The sequence below is a fragment of the Urocampus carinirostris genome, chromosome 1 (genome assembly GCF_059441175.1).
Source record: "Urocampus carinirostris isolate Australia breed hairy pipefish chromosome 1, RoL_Ucar_1.0, whole genome shotgun sequence".
Classification (NCBI taxonomy): domain Eukaryota; kingdom Metazoa; phylum Chordata; class Actinopteri; order Syngnathiformes; family Syngnathidae; genus Urocampus; species Urocampus carinirostris.
Window position 1 is genome coordinate 58,739,039 of NC_142349.1, and position 15,949 is coordinate 58,754,987.

The window sequence follows — 15,949 nt, forward strand, 5'->3', positions numbered from 1 at the left end:
TGTATCAAAGCCGAATCAGCCTAGGCCTGACTAACCAACTTGATATATATACGGTATACAGTGTATTTATTCTATGTATGTATAAAATGAAGTTCCATTAGTCCCCAAATTCTGCCAATGAGTAGTTTGCAGATCTCATGTGACATCTGTTATGTTACTGTCTGCATATGTCATGTGTCGTTGCTCATGTCAATGTCAGGTCCTGTTATAGATGTGCATCTGTAACATGTACTTTGTGTCATGATTACCGATGTGAGGCACCTGAGCCTGCTCCTTTGACGCCAACTGCCTTGGACACTGATTGGTTACCTGTCACTTGTTATACCCCCGTCTTCCTGTCACCGGTTCTCAGTCCGTCTGCGAACGTCAGCTTACGCTAGGCAAGCTTTTTGACCCTGACTCTCTCCCGTCTGTTTCCCGGCTCTGACCCCTTTTCTGATCTCGACCACGATTATGCTCCCCCGTCCCGGCTACTGTTCTGTTTTTTCCGCTCTCGACACCGCCATCGCTCGCCACGGAAATACCACTTCCACGTCTGAGCTACCTGCTCCCCGCGACCAGTGATCTACGGATCGTGTGTACTATCCTTTCCCTTCTTCCCAATAGAACTAAGAGAAATGCACGCAAGTGGGTCCTGTCTCCGTTCTGGTCTTGACACTGTGGGGTTCCATTAGTGGTCAAATTCTGTCTATGTATAAAACGACAGTTCCATTAGTCCCAAAATTCTGTTCTTATTTGGGTGAAAAAAATAAGGGGTTCCATTAGTGCCAAAATTCTGCCGATGTGTAGTTAAACAATGTCGAGCAGCATATGTTTGTTGCTGTGTGTCTATGTCAAGTTGTTTCTCATGTCAATGTCAGCTGTCATTGTATATGTACATCTTTAACGTGTACTATAAGGTTCCATTAGTGCCCAATATCTATGTATAAAATGACATTCAATTTGTGCCATTTATCTGTCTATATAAAATGACATTCCAATTGATGCCAAAGTGTAGTTTGACAATGTCATTTGGCGTCTGTTTTGTTGCACTGTGCATATGTCAATTATCATTGCTCTTGTCGATGTCAGCTGTCGTTGTAGACAGAATTTGGCCAATAATGGAACCCTATAGTACACGTTACAACTTTCACATATACAACGGCAGCTGCCATTGACATGACCAACGACACTTGACATGTGCACACAGAAACATAACAGACGCCGCATGACATCGTAAAACTACATGTCAGCAGAAATGTGGCACTAATGAAACACCATTTTAGACTGTTGTAATACTAAAAATGTGTAACCGCATATACTGCATACTGTAGTCTTATTTATGAGTTTTCTAGTTATATCCTTATTTTTTTTAAATCGGTGCATCGATATATTAAGTAAGTTAATCATTTTGTGGTAATTAATGCCCCTCATAATTATCCAAGCATTCAAGGGTGGTCATTACTTAATTTCAAAATATCAATTGAGATACTTGTTATACAGTCTCTACATTGTTCCAAGTGGTGTTCTGAGTTACTGTTCGGAGGGTGGCCATGAGTCTCAGGAAACCATCTGCAGGATTCAGTCCAGACCTAATGTTCTCTTTTATTGATGTTTACTATGTTCGTGCACTGCGACTCAATGCTAAATCTATTCCACCCTGGTCATCCTGGAAGGGGGATTACCACTTGTGAGGCCCCTTCTCAAGGTTTCTTTTTTTCCTCACGCTGAGGTTTTGAGTTTTTCCTTGCCCGCATGTTGGTTTAAGATCAGGCGATGGTGTAATTGTAATCCTGTGCAGTCCTTTGAGACATTTTTGTGATTAGGGGCTATACAAATAAATGTGACTTGACTTGATAGACAAAAGACTTGTGTGAGGCTGAGATTTTGGGAATTTTTCATTGACTCATGTTGTTTTTTTCATAGCCTGTCATGTTCCAGCCTTTGATATATTTCCTGTTGTATCCTTTTTATTCTTTTAATCATCACATCAATATTTTTGTCAGGTTGATAATTAAGGGGTAATTAATGTACTTTGTGATTATCCAAATAAACAAATGTATGTATTTGCTTTATCTCAAAGTATCTATTCATTTACTTGTTATACAGTTTTCTACATTGTTCTACGAGGTGTTTTATCAAGAAACCTACAGGATTCAGTCCAGACAAAGGATTAGTTTGAGGCTGGTATTTTGGGAATATTCCACTGACTTATGTTTCATTTTTGTCATGGCCTGAATGTAAGCCATTATTAAGGCGCATTTGTGAAGGCATCACAGCATTGTTCTGTACTCACAAGGCCAGAATATGTGTCGAGTCTATAAAGATATAAACCCATTGCTGACCATAGTTTTCAGGTAGAGGCAGGAAAAATAGGGTTTTTACTACTGCACGTGTAGGAGGTCGACCCGGCAGCCATCTTGTCTGGCTAGCTGGATCGCTCTGACTACATCCGGTTTCAGTAGGCGTAATTATTGAAAGGTCACGCATGCACAGTAAATGAATGGAGTCGCGCATGCGTGTTACATTACAAACAATGGAAATAGACTGACTGAAAACATGGATCTTTGAAACGTGACTATGTGTGTGTGAGATGATTACTTGTATATTAAAAATAGAAAAAACAGGTTAATTTCATAGCATAGGAGTCTGAGAAATACACAACTAAAAGTAGCTTACTTTACAATATGATGTTTTGTTTGTTTTTATGGTTTTATCGTAATGAAAAACCTCAATTGAACTGCTCAACTCCATCGCTTGTTTTACCCGTCGGATGTCATTCAAACACGCGGAGGAAACTTTAAGTCCATCCTACTATGATAGATGGAATTTAGGCACTTATCTAACCCAAAAGAAAACCCTGCTATAAAAGAAAAATATTAATTAGAAGACACTCTGCCTGAAAAATAATTCCACCTCTTTTATACAAGCAATAAGGAAATGCTTGGTGAATCGCCACACACGTATTCTGTGTGCCAATCCGTGTTCTCACGTGTGCTCCTGTGTTTTGTGACGGTTGTATTAAGATGCTGCAACCCTGCCACGTTAAGAACAAATTGCCCCACAAACACACCACAAGTGTGTCATGCAAGCTGGCCTCTCAAAAAGCCATGTGGGGAAAAAAATACATGCAACAAAATAAACGCATCATATTTCCACGACGACAACAAGCAACTTGTCAGTAAAGGTTCATGGTTATTCGTTGCCGGGATGAAGTTGCAAATGTTAGTATTATTTCTTTGATTTTTAAAATGTATTTTAGGGAAATAGTACTGGATTTACGAGAACTTTATTTTTTTCAGGATACTTTTCTTTATACATACAGACAGACCTCACTACTTCGCTCTACAGCTATCCTTTATTTTCATTGTGCATTGGGTTCTGCATTCTGATTGGCTAAACAAAGGGAGATGCTTTCTATCAACAACAAAAGTGGACCTCCCCAGCCGTTAAATCAGCTCAGGAGGCACATGCGGGTCTTTGGAGCTCCCTAGCGGATCCCTGATGCTTTTTCCAAAATGTAAAGATACTCACTGGAAAGATACAATACATGTATATATATATAGTTTTTGCAAAAGTATCATGTAAAGTGAAGTGGATCGGGTATTTAATTCATAAAGTTGTGCAATACAGCAGCAAAATTATTTTTGAAATTAAAATTGACAGAACAGAAGTTATTCGTAAAACAATAAAGTGTTTATAAAGCACAGTACTTTTATTTGTTAAACAAATACTTGAGCCAAATTGTTTTTCTTGTTTCATTCTTTTTTTATCATGTTTTTTAGGAAACGATACACTTACAAAGAATGCCTCCAAAAACATATTTGACAGTGAGCAAAAGAATGTAATATTACAGAAATGTCTTAGATTATCAAGGAAAAATATGACTTTTTAAGTCTAGTGTTTTTAAAAAACAAAACAGATAATGTTAAGGATACGTTTTACATTTATTTTTTAGGGGAGAACAAAGAATAAAACAGTATTGCATAGGAAAAAAAAATCACTTGACAGTATAAAAAAACAAAGAAAAAGATGCCCAATGTTAGAAAATATGTCATTCATTTATATAATTTTTCTAGGGAAGAAGAGAAAGAATAAAACGAATGATATAGTCCATTGTTAAAAAAAAACAAGAAATATATGATTTTTTTTCTTTTTCTTTTTTTTTTTACATTTTATACAAGTTTATATACTTTGTTTTATTCCCTTTTTAACTGCATATTTTGTTGTGAAAATTTCCCATACTTTTAAAGTAAACTCTTGTAGTAAAATGAAGGAATTCGTGTATTTTATGCACTGCTAAATGATTACATATGGAGAGTGTATATTAATAAGCGCATCCAAATGTTAAAAAAACGTAATTCATCAAAATTATGAATATTGATTGAAGTGATAAGCAAAAAACATTTTTTACAATCAAATCGGTAAATTTGAACGATACAAACTGATTCGATTTTTAAGAAAGAAATCTGCTACATTTGGCTTTGTTTTGAATGCTATATCAACAAACAAATTGTTAATTGTCATGTGAAAGAAACTTACCTCCATTGTTTTGTTATTGGCATTGTTTACAATACATGGTTAAAAAATACTGTATTTATGGAAGGCACAAAATGACTTGACAGTAAGCCAATTGGTTTGGGTACATGATATAACAATTGAATGCATACCTGTCAACCTGTGCGTTTTTGCAGTACAAAGTAAGTTTATTATGCAATTTAAGATGTGTACGACGTACAAGAAAATCTGTACGGAAAAACGCAAATTTATCAATTTACACCCACTATCACGAAACCGCAAATCAATCAACTCAAACGAGTTCGCCGCTGTAGCCTCTATCTCGGGATTGTTTTTTTCCGTTGCAAACGAAACGAGCGGTTTGATGCTACTGTGCGCATGCGTCTGCCTGGGATTTCCCATCATGCATCATTCAACATCAGATTTCATGTGGTAGTTGTGTAGTGAAAGAAAGTCCTTCTCTTTTTAGAGAACTGGCTTTTTCGGCTCAACTCATTAAACGGCTCACTTGCTTTGATGCATTATATTACGAATCATTATTGTTGTATAAAGAAGTTAAGAAAAAAAGGAAGTATAAAAGAGGAAAATGACAAAAAGAGAGGTTTGTGGTTATCCCTTTAATCAGTATATTACCAACAATAATTTAATGCAGAAAATGAATTGATAATTTGAATAAGAAAATGTATTATTCTACTTAATTATATTTTCATGTATGTTTTCCTTCTACAGTGAACGTCCAAGCTACTTAATTTTTGAACTTTTTTTTTAGAATAAACCTCATTCATGTCGAGCAACTCAGTATCTCACAACATGTTAATTAACAATATATATGATATTACAAAACCCATGTACAATATAACATGTTAAACTAAATAAATAAACACGTTTGAAAAATAATATGGTGTAAGATTATTTTGTATTTTGTAAGGGAAAATACGACAGTTTGTAAGGGCATGGAGCCCTGGAGGTTGACAGGTATGTGAATATTTTTACGATTGTTTTGGTTATCAAATGGATATTTATCAAAAGAAGTTACTGTACTCACTTGTATCCGCCAGACAAAAATCAGGGCAAACTTTTCTCAGCGGTTCAGAAGATCCTAGCGAGTGCACGTAAAATTATCCCTCCCAAAAATGTCGCATGCAAAGAAATGTTGCAGGATGGTCGCAAAATGAAAAATAATCCATACTCTACGAATTAAATCGGGAAATGTTGTAGGGAGCGAGCAGGAGAGGTGAACCCGGTGGGGAGTGTCGTTCAGCGTTCTTAGTCACCCAAGATTGAGGCCCACCATGTATGGGCTCAAGCCTGCACCGGCATCTTCCATAAATAACCGGGAGGGGCCTGCCTGGCCTCCCTGGTCCGCGTCCAATCCGATGCTAGTCCGTGTGTGGGCCGCCGCCCCGCTTTACGCACCAGACAGAAGGGATTAAATTCAATCTGAGGCGCATTGTTGTTGGGATTAAAGACACACTTGAGGAAAGCACAAATGCATACCTGTCAAGCTCCAGGGCTCCATGCCCTTACAAACAGTCGTATTTTCCCTTACAAAATACAAAATAATCTTACACCATATTTTTTTCCAAACGTGTTTATTGATGTAATTTAACATGTTGTATTGTACATGTGTTTCGTTATATCATACATATTGTTAATTAACATTTTGTTGTGAGATACTGAGTTGCTCGACATGAATGAGGTTTATTATAAAAAAGTTCAAAAATTAAGTAGTTTGGACGTTCACCGTAAAAAATACATGCAAATGTAATTGATTAGAATGATACATTTTCTTATTCAAATTATTAATTCATTGTCTGCATTAAATTGGTAATATACTGATTAAAGGGATAACCACAAACCTGTCTTTTTTCATTTTCTCCTTTTATACATCCTTTTTTTCTTAACTTCTTTATACATCATAATAATTCGTAATATAATGCATCAAAGCAAGTGAGCCGTTTGAGAGCCGGCTCTTTTTAAAGAGTGGAGCCGAAAAAGCCGGTTCTCTAAAAAGAGACGGACTTCCTTTCACTACACAACTACTACGGAATGATGCATAATGGGAAATCCACAGGCGGCAGACAAATGCGCACAGTAGCATCAAACCGCTCGCTTTGTTTGCAACGGAAAAAAAAAACGATACCGCGATAGCGGCGTACTTGTTTGATTTGCTGTTTCGTGATAGTGGGTGTATACCGGATGGTACCCATAACTGACAAATTTGCGTTTTTCCGTACAGATTTTCTCGTACGTACGTCGTACACGCCTTAAACAGCATAATAAACGTACCATCGACCCTCTGCAATTTGCTTACCAGGAGAAGGTGGGAGTGGAGGATGCTATAGTCTACATGCTACACCGATCCCTCTCTCACCTGGATAGGGCTAAGGGCGCTGTGAGGATTACATTTTTGGACTTCTCCAGTGACTTCAATACCATACAGCCTCTGCTACTGAGTAGGAAACTGACAGAGATGGGAATTAGCTTACACCTTGTAGAATGGGTTACGGACTACCTGACAGGCAGACCCCAGTATGTGAAACAGGGGGGCTGTACATCGGACACTGTGGTTAGCAGCACAGGATCTCCGCAGAGGACCGTGCTCTCCCCGTTCCTATTCACTCTGTATACATCGGACTTTCAGTACAACTCTGAGTCCTGCCACGTGCAAAAGTTTGCTGATGACACTGCGATCGTGGGAAGTATCAGAAGTGGGCAGGAGGAGGAGTACAGGAAATTGATTCAGGACTTTGTCCAATGGAGCGACGCGAACCACTTGCACCTGAACACAACCAAGACCAGGGAGATGGTGGTGAACTTCAGGAGAACTAAAACTCACCCGGTTCCTGTAACCATTCAGGGAGAAGGTGTAGAATTTGTCCAGACCTACAAATACCTGGGTGTGCAGCTGGACAACAAACTGGACTGGACTGCCAACACAGAAGCTCTATGTAGGAAAGGTCAAAGCCGACTTTACTTCCTCAGATGGCTGGCCTCCTTCAACATCTGCAAAAAGCTCCTGAAAATATTCTATGAGACAGTTGTGGCAAGCGCCCTCTTCTATGCGGCAGCGTGTTGGGGAGGCAGCGTCATGAAGAAGGATGCCTTTCGTCTCAATAAACTGGCGAGGAAAGCGAGCTCTGTTGTGGACACAGAGCTGGACAGCCTGACAACAGTAGCTGAGAGACGGGCACTGAAAAAGCTGCGGTCAATCATGGACAATTCATCACATCCACTACACAGCATTATCTCCAGACAGAAGAGCAGCTTCAGTGACAGACTGCTGTCACTGTCTTGTACCACGGACAGACTGAAGAGATTTTTTCTTCCTCATGCTAGAGTAAAGGCCCACATTAAACCACACCCCCTACATTGCATATTACTGTACTTTTATTGCAGTGTGTATTTTATGTAGCACTATTTAAATAGTCTATACAACACGCTACAGTGGGTATCAGCACGTCACATTGGGTATTTGTATATTGTATTCATTTTGCTTTATTATTGTATTGTTCTCAACGAAGGGATGCTGCTGGAAATGTGAATTTCCCTGCAGGGATGAACAAAGTATCTATCTATCTATCTTTTTACGGCAAAAAAACGTACAGGTTGACAGGTATGCAAATGCATGAGGATCTTAGATGTGTTTGGTTACTCCATACCTGTCAAACTGTATGGTTTTGCCTAGTTCACTAGTTCAGCTGTGTCAAACATGCAGCCCGCGGGTCGGATCAGGCCCGCCGACAGATTAAATCTGGCCTGCGAGACAATGCCGTAAGAAGCTGGAGTTTTAAAAATGTCTGTTCCATGTCGCCAAAGCCAGGCACCACTCACAAAGACACAAATACTGTCGTTTTCTCTCTCTCTCTCTCAAAATTTTCTTTCCCACTCTCCGTTCCTCTCATTGTCACTCTTTTTCTCCTTTTCTCTTCCCTCTCTTTCTTTCTTTCCCTCTCTCTTTCTGTAACTACATCTCTTCCTGCCACTCTCTCTTTCTGGTACTGTTTTTCTCTATGTCTCTTTTTCTCTCTCTTACTCTTTATGTCTCTCTTTTTCTCTTTATGACTCTCTTTATGTCTCTTGTTCTCTCTTTGTCTCTCTTTATGTCTGTCTGTCTCTTTGTTTCTTTCTTTGTCTTTCTTTGTGTTTCTGGAGTTTTAAAAATTTCTACTCCATGCCGCCAAATCCAGGCGCCACTCACAAAGACACGATTGCTGTATTTTTCTCTCTCTCCTCTCTTCCTTTATCACACTCCTTCTATCCCTTTCTTACCTCCATTTTTCTCTTTTTTTCACGCTCCCTCTCTTTCGTTTTCTTTCATCTACTCTCCCGGCCCATGTAAGAATCCTTTTCCTACCATGTGACCCCCGAGCTAAAGAGAATGTCAAGCCTAAAATAGTTGGTTAGTTGTTGTTGGTCCACTATTGCCATCTAACGGTGGCAAGAACACGCAGTTAAAAAAAGTGAATAAAATATAAATATTAAAACAAATGGTAGATCACTCAAAATAGAATAGAGACCATAATAGTAGTACAAGTATATTTTGTGAAATCATTGAATAACTTTCATTCTGGATCAGGTTCCCCGGATCGGTTAACTTTGACGTCTTCCATTTGTCCTTTATTGCCATCTAACGGTGGCGACAGCCCACACACTTATAAAAAATAAATACAGTAATTGGGAAAAGGTTTACCAAAGGAAAACAAATTCAATACAGTATACATAACAATTGTTGACCATTCTCAATAAAAAAAAAACCCTAAGATATTATCTTCCTCTTCCTCTGTTAGAAATTGTAAGGAATAAACTTCCGCATACTTCTCTTACGTCATCGCGTTTGGACGTACTTTCCTCGACGCAACTCAAGTGGTTGCAACATGAACAACTGCTTAAAAATCAAAATCTGTATGTGTTCTGTTCAATAAAGTATTCAATTAAAAAGACAGTAAAAATTATACCTTTTTTAGTCTCGTAGCTGTGAATGAATAACATTTTTATTTTTCTAACAACACATGGCTAAAATTATAATCACCATTAATATTGTTGTTACCATGAATCATAAAAACGAAAATAAAAGATGCAGAGCAGATGTAGAAGAAAAAACGCATCTCCCCTGTTTTATCTAAAAAAAATAATCTGAAAACTACGTACTTTACTCATCCGCGTCCATTACACTAGACTAGACCTCTTCAGCACAAATCACGTTGTTGAAATTTAGATTACCTTTAAATGACAAGAAACTTCAGTTCAGTGAAAATATTTTATTTATTTATTTAATTTATAAAATCATGATTACTAGTTATAAATAGTATGAGTAACAGTATATTTTCTTAAAGTGTTGCATTATTGTCATTCAATGTTTGTTAACATACAACTAATAAATATAAACATTCAAATGAAAATCCCCCCCAAAACTGGCAGGGTACTCAGAATCAAATCAAAAATAAAAAGTATTGTCTTTATCTTGCTCTGTTAAAAAACAAAAACAATTCCAGGATAACCTTCCACCTGTAAGCGCGAATACAGACAAGATGGCCACCTTCCAAAAATGGCCGTCGCAGCCAACTACCAAAAACCTGCAAACTTCTTAAACACGCTGTCCTCCGACTGGCCTCGATACGGTAATTAGTCTAATGCTGCGGACAAAAGATTCAGATGAAAGGAAAAAAATATCCATTTATCTGTCCGTCCATCCGTCCATCAGTCTGTTTACAGATTTGTCTGTCTGTCTACCTATATGTTTGTGTCTTTAAGTAAGTAAGAAAGTGATTAAACAAGCAGACAAGTAAGTAAGAAATGATGAAAGCGACAAAAATCATTTGTTAAAATGTAAGATGCGAGAAGTCTATCCGTCCGTCCGTTTGTCAGACAAGCAGATATGCAGGAGGTCTGCCTGTCTGTGTCAGACAAGCAGACAGGTAGGCTTTCTGTTTGTCAGTCGGTCTGTCTGGATGTCTGTCTGTCAGACAAGAAAACATGTCCTTCTCCATGTCAGACAAACAGACATGTTGTTTGTCTGTCTGCATATCTGCCTGTTAGACAAACAGACATGCTGTCTGTATTTCTGTTTTTCTGTCTGACAGACAATCAGACATGAAGTCTGTCTTTCTGTTTTTTCTGTCTGTCTGTCCGTCTGACAATCAGACATGCTGTTTGTCTGTCTGTCTGTTTGACAATCAGAAAGGCGTTCTGTCTGTCAGACAATCAGACATGCTCTCTGTCTGTGAGACAATTACACATGCATACCTGTCTGTCTGCATGTCTGTAAGACAATCAGACATGCATATCTGTCTGTCTGCCAGACAAGCAGGCTGTCTGTCTGCCTGTCTACATGTGTGTCCGTCAGACAAGCAGACATGCTTTCTGTCTGCCCGCCCGCCTCAGATTAGCGATATTTTTATCCAGCCCCCAAAATGAAACATTATACGTTGATTCCATCCTTACTCATTCCAAGTCCGTGTTATATTGAATGTTATGAAGGCAAACGGACAAAGCAACTGACTGTTTTTCAAGAAAATGACATGTGGTGGCAGTAGCACCCCACACATGAAAATGAGAGGCTGTCTGATGAAATGTAGAACCAGCATATACTCGCAGGGGGGGGCTGATTGCCTGAAAGATAAAAATATCATGACATGGTTTTACTGAATAAGATCCTCTTTTCTGGTATATTTGGCCTGACTTTAACTCATATATATTATTTGAACATGTTATATCATTTCACATTGTAATTTAAGGAAAATATTGAGTAAGAAGACATAAATATAGCTAAAAGCTAAATACTTTTAATGTGTAAATTGCGACTTCAGGTCCGTTAACATGCAAGTAATTGTTTGCCTGTGTTCTTTAAGTTTATAAAATTGAACATATCCCTTATTCCAGTTCTACAAAGCCATGTAAAGGATCACAGATTACCAATGAAGCAATAGGCTCTACTGCGAGTCATCAGATTTAATTGGTTGGGTTAGTACTTTATCTTTCCTATTGAAAGAGGACAAACTATTCCTTCATCCGCTTGCTGGAATCAATATCCATGTCGGGAGACGGGTAAACATAAGTGCTGGAGGAGCAGTTCTGTTGAGGTTTTCATTACCATAAAACAAGACCAATAAAACAGAATATTCTGGGCTTGTGGGTACAGAACAAGGTGTTGATCACAAGTGCACTTTTAAAACAGCTTACAATCATTTAAAAACAAAAGCATACACAGCTAACATTGAGATGCCAGTGTTGAAACAAACTCCCTTTTCGCGCAGCAACACGTACCAGCTACGAAAACCGGGTAAGCATCCAGACTTTTATACCCTTTTGGAACAGCGTCGGTGTATAGGGATACACCATTTATAATATAGTGTGGACTGAAGTCAGGCAGACTGGATTTGGTTAGATCTGTGAAAAAGGAAGTCACTATGGGTCGGTAGCTAGTGTAGACCTATTTTACATGAAGTGTATCAGTTTTATTATAAATGGATATTTTCAATGCAAGCTATAAGTTCAAATTATTGTCTGGAACCTTAAGCAAAAGAGCAAAGTTCAACCTGATGTCAAGAAACCACAAGAACAAGGGGCAAGCAGAAAACAAACGTTGCGGATTCCTGTTGACCTATACAATGCCAAAAAAGGACAAGATAGAAATCTACCACATTTCTTCACTAGCCATGCTATCCTCAGTTTCTCTAAAATACCACTCTTAGGGTGAGCCACCTCACCCAACAGCTGACTAATATTCATTTGACTAGTCATTGACAATGGTGTTGAATAGTATAGTTTTGTTGTTTTTGTCTACTGGCCTTACCCACGGGGGTTACTGTTTATCATGGTTATTTTCATCAGTCGTGGCATTGTCCCGTGTGTGTAAAGGGTCAATACCGGGTTATTCTTTTCTCCCAAGGCATGCAAACAATTCATTAAGAATGTTCCAAAAATCCAAATTCTGATCCCTGCATGTAAATTAAGTCTACTGTATGTCAGTCACACTTTCCTTTAAATGCAAGTAGGCTGTACTGGTCTCACCTAAAACAACCATTGTCTGAATGATTTTATGTAACATATCAGTCAGCGAAATCCTGTGGAGCTGCAGTCATGAGTTGGAACATTTCCGAATCCAGCTGAGTTTTAATCTATTCAACTAAGCTGGCATATGTTGCTCACTGTGTCCCTACAATGTCTCTCTTGTTGAATCTGCAAGGTCCTATTACTTCTGTTATCCCAAAATGCAGTTTGGAAAGTATACATAATCAAGTTCAGTTGGCTGTTAATTCAGGAGTGAAATATTGCAGGAACTAATCATGCGAGTTAGCCATCTGTCCCATTATTGCATTTATGACTTCAGCTCTGCAGGATAATAAAGTGTGGAAATCATTGTTTGCTCATGTTAGCATGGGACTATTTATCGGGTTTCTGCTTAACATCCAGTTTACGAGCTAAAATCTACCGAAATGAATCTGCCATTTTATTATAGGCCAAACTATGCCAGTAGAAAGTAAGCTAAATATTCAAAATTCGTTTTCCATAATTGTTAATGAGTTAAAACATCCATGTATCAAAAAATATGCAATTCCTATACCAATAAGTATAATATATGTGATATCATAACTGCACTCGTGGAGCTGCGTTATCCCCGATCGCATAATGATGCAACGTGTGACCAACAGAGAGCAAATTTGTCAGGCCTGGCAGCTCTTTTATTGTTATTTCCCCTTTAAACGAACTGCACTTGTGCGGCCGCAATTTATTATTCCCAATTTCATATCGCTGCGAGTGGGCTGGCAGAAGGCACTCATTCCAGGAGACTTGCCTTTCTGGCTCAAGTAAAATTAAAAACACGGTTGTGAGCGAGATCCATTATCCGCAGTTGGCTATTGCTTAGTGCACGGGCTGCCAGAGCGCATTGTTTTCAAGCCACTAATGTGTGCTATTGCAGACCACCTAAAGTGAACTGCACTGCACTGTTTTTGCCACAATCCACAATTTCCAGTCCCCTGCTGCTAAAATAGAGGCCCAAAAAAACAAATTTGTATTGTGCCTTGCGGCTGTTTTCACGTTCTGATTGAGACCGGTGTGGCCGCGATCCATTATCCCCAGTTGACTATTGCTGCAAGCAGAGGCCGTCAAAGTGCAATTTAACAATGTGTGTGTGTGTGTCTCCTCTTCTGCAGATATTAACACTGGGGTACTTTGACCCCTATTTACAGCGATAGACGAGGGATTGCAAATTACAAATAAATTATATTAATATAAATGTAAATAGGCTGCCGACTCATTGCTGACTCGGTAACTGAGTGGTTAGCACGTCCGCGGCACAGTTCTGAGGTCATGGGCTTAAATCCAGCTACAAGCCTTTCTGGGCAGAGTGATCTCCCCGCGCTTGCGTGGGTTTGCTCTGGACACTCAAGTTTCCTCCCGCATTTCAGATTAATTGTCTGGAGCAAATTGTCCTTAGGTGTAAATAAGCCAGTGAATTATCTGTCTTTGTGTGCCCTGCAAATGGCTGGCAACCAGTTCAGGGTGTCCCCTGCCCGAAGACTGCTGGGATGGGCTCCGTCACCCTTCCGACCCTACAGAGGAAAAGCGGTGCAAATTTTATATATATATATATATATATATATATATATAAAATCATCTATATTTACACACACGCGAAATAGCCCAGCGTTGCCGGGCATTTTCCTTAGGCGAGGTTGTTGGGACCGTGGTCTGCCAAAGCCCCTGGGGAGTCCCAAAAAGCCACCAGAAAACTCGCATCCAAAAGTCAGTTTTTCAGATTCGAACAAAAGAAGGTTTATTGACTACAACAAAACGGTTCGATGAAATGGAGGATGGGTTAGGGTTAGGGTCCCAAAAAAAAAAAAAAGGTTCTTCTCAGATTACAGTATATTTATACAGCCCTTTACAACAGTTCTTTCGGTGTACCTAAGTGCTATATATAATTTTATAGATTTTTTGGAGTGGTTCTGTACCAATTAAGAATGCACCCAGTCTCTCAATCCTAGTCAGACGAAATAGGATAGGCACGAGCTCACCCGTGGGAAATGAAAAGCTTACAGAGAATGACTGGATGAATGCCGATTAAAGAAAAATGGAAATCAACCAAAGTCAATAAAGACATTGAAACAATACTGACCCTTTGATTATCTTTGTGTGGTGTAACGAGCACATTGATGGAGCTGAAAGACGTGAAATCAAGTCAGGTAAGCGTTTCAGGAGGCGACTGCAGGAAACGGCACAAAGATTATGATACCGATAGACTAAAAGAGAATTTTGAAAAAGTAGAATAAATTAAATGGGAAGGGAGATGTAATGTCCTTGTGTTCCTTTCATTTATTCAATAGCTATTCTTTCAAACAAAATGTTGTAGGTTTCCCCTCATATAAACAAGGAATTGGAATGAATAGTTATTGGGGAAAATGAAATCCACCTTTATAAATCCAGTTGTGCAGGACTCAAGTAATGACAGTTGAAGTGATGGTTTGTTTCATATTCAGCAAACAGTTGGCAAAAAATGTCTGCCTCCTAAAATGGCAATACAATAAGACAAAAAAGGTAGATTTCGCTTGTTAATCTGAATTCCACCAATTCATTATTTACAAATGTAAACGCACTTTATTGATAAAGCCTTTTACAACAGTTCTCATGGTATACCAAAGTGCTAGATAACAATTAAACTGAAGCAATTATTAAAAACCAAACCAAAATAAAAACAATAAAATACAATAAGATCGAATAAGATATAAGCAAAGTTTCATTAGAAGCCATCCCGAGAAAGTGGGTTTAAAGAGGCCCACTTATAATTCCGGATTCATATGACTGAATCAAAATCATGTTACTTATCCGGTTGATTCTCCTATTTAATGATACAACAGAAGATTAGGGATTTTAAATAATTTAAATTCAAAGTATCTTTGATGACAACTAAAGGCGAAAAGACATTCTGGTGTCTCGCCGTGTGTTCTTTTCCGGTACCAGACAGAGTATTTGGACTTTGAAAAAGTAGAGCTGGGGAGAAGCAATGCAGTTGAGGACATTTATTACAAAATTTCAAACAAAAAGACAAAATCAGAGCCAGATCTGGACCAATGGATGGAAAGGCATTCCAAGAAAGGCAAAGTAAGGAACTCACGTCAAATTCAAAAGCCCTTTGTTAAAACTGCACACAGCTGGATTTTGAAGGTTGTATGATATGGGCCGACTCATCGGAGGACCATTGCTGGGAAAGTACTGATATGAAAGGATACAACAAGTAAATACTTCATTCAAATGTGTGGATGAACATAAGTGCATCTATAACAACTAAAGGAGTAATGCTATGATTGAAGTAATGCTATGATTATTAAATAAAAAACTTAATATCGATGGAAAACTCATGTTATGGTGACAACATACTCCGTGACCTATTTGAATAATCTAACACAACCTAGTGGGCATTATCTACAACAATATTAGACAAGGCACA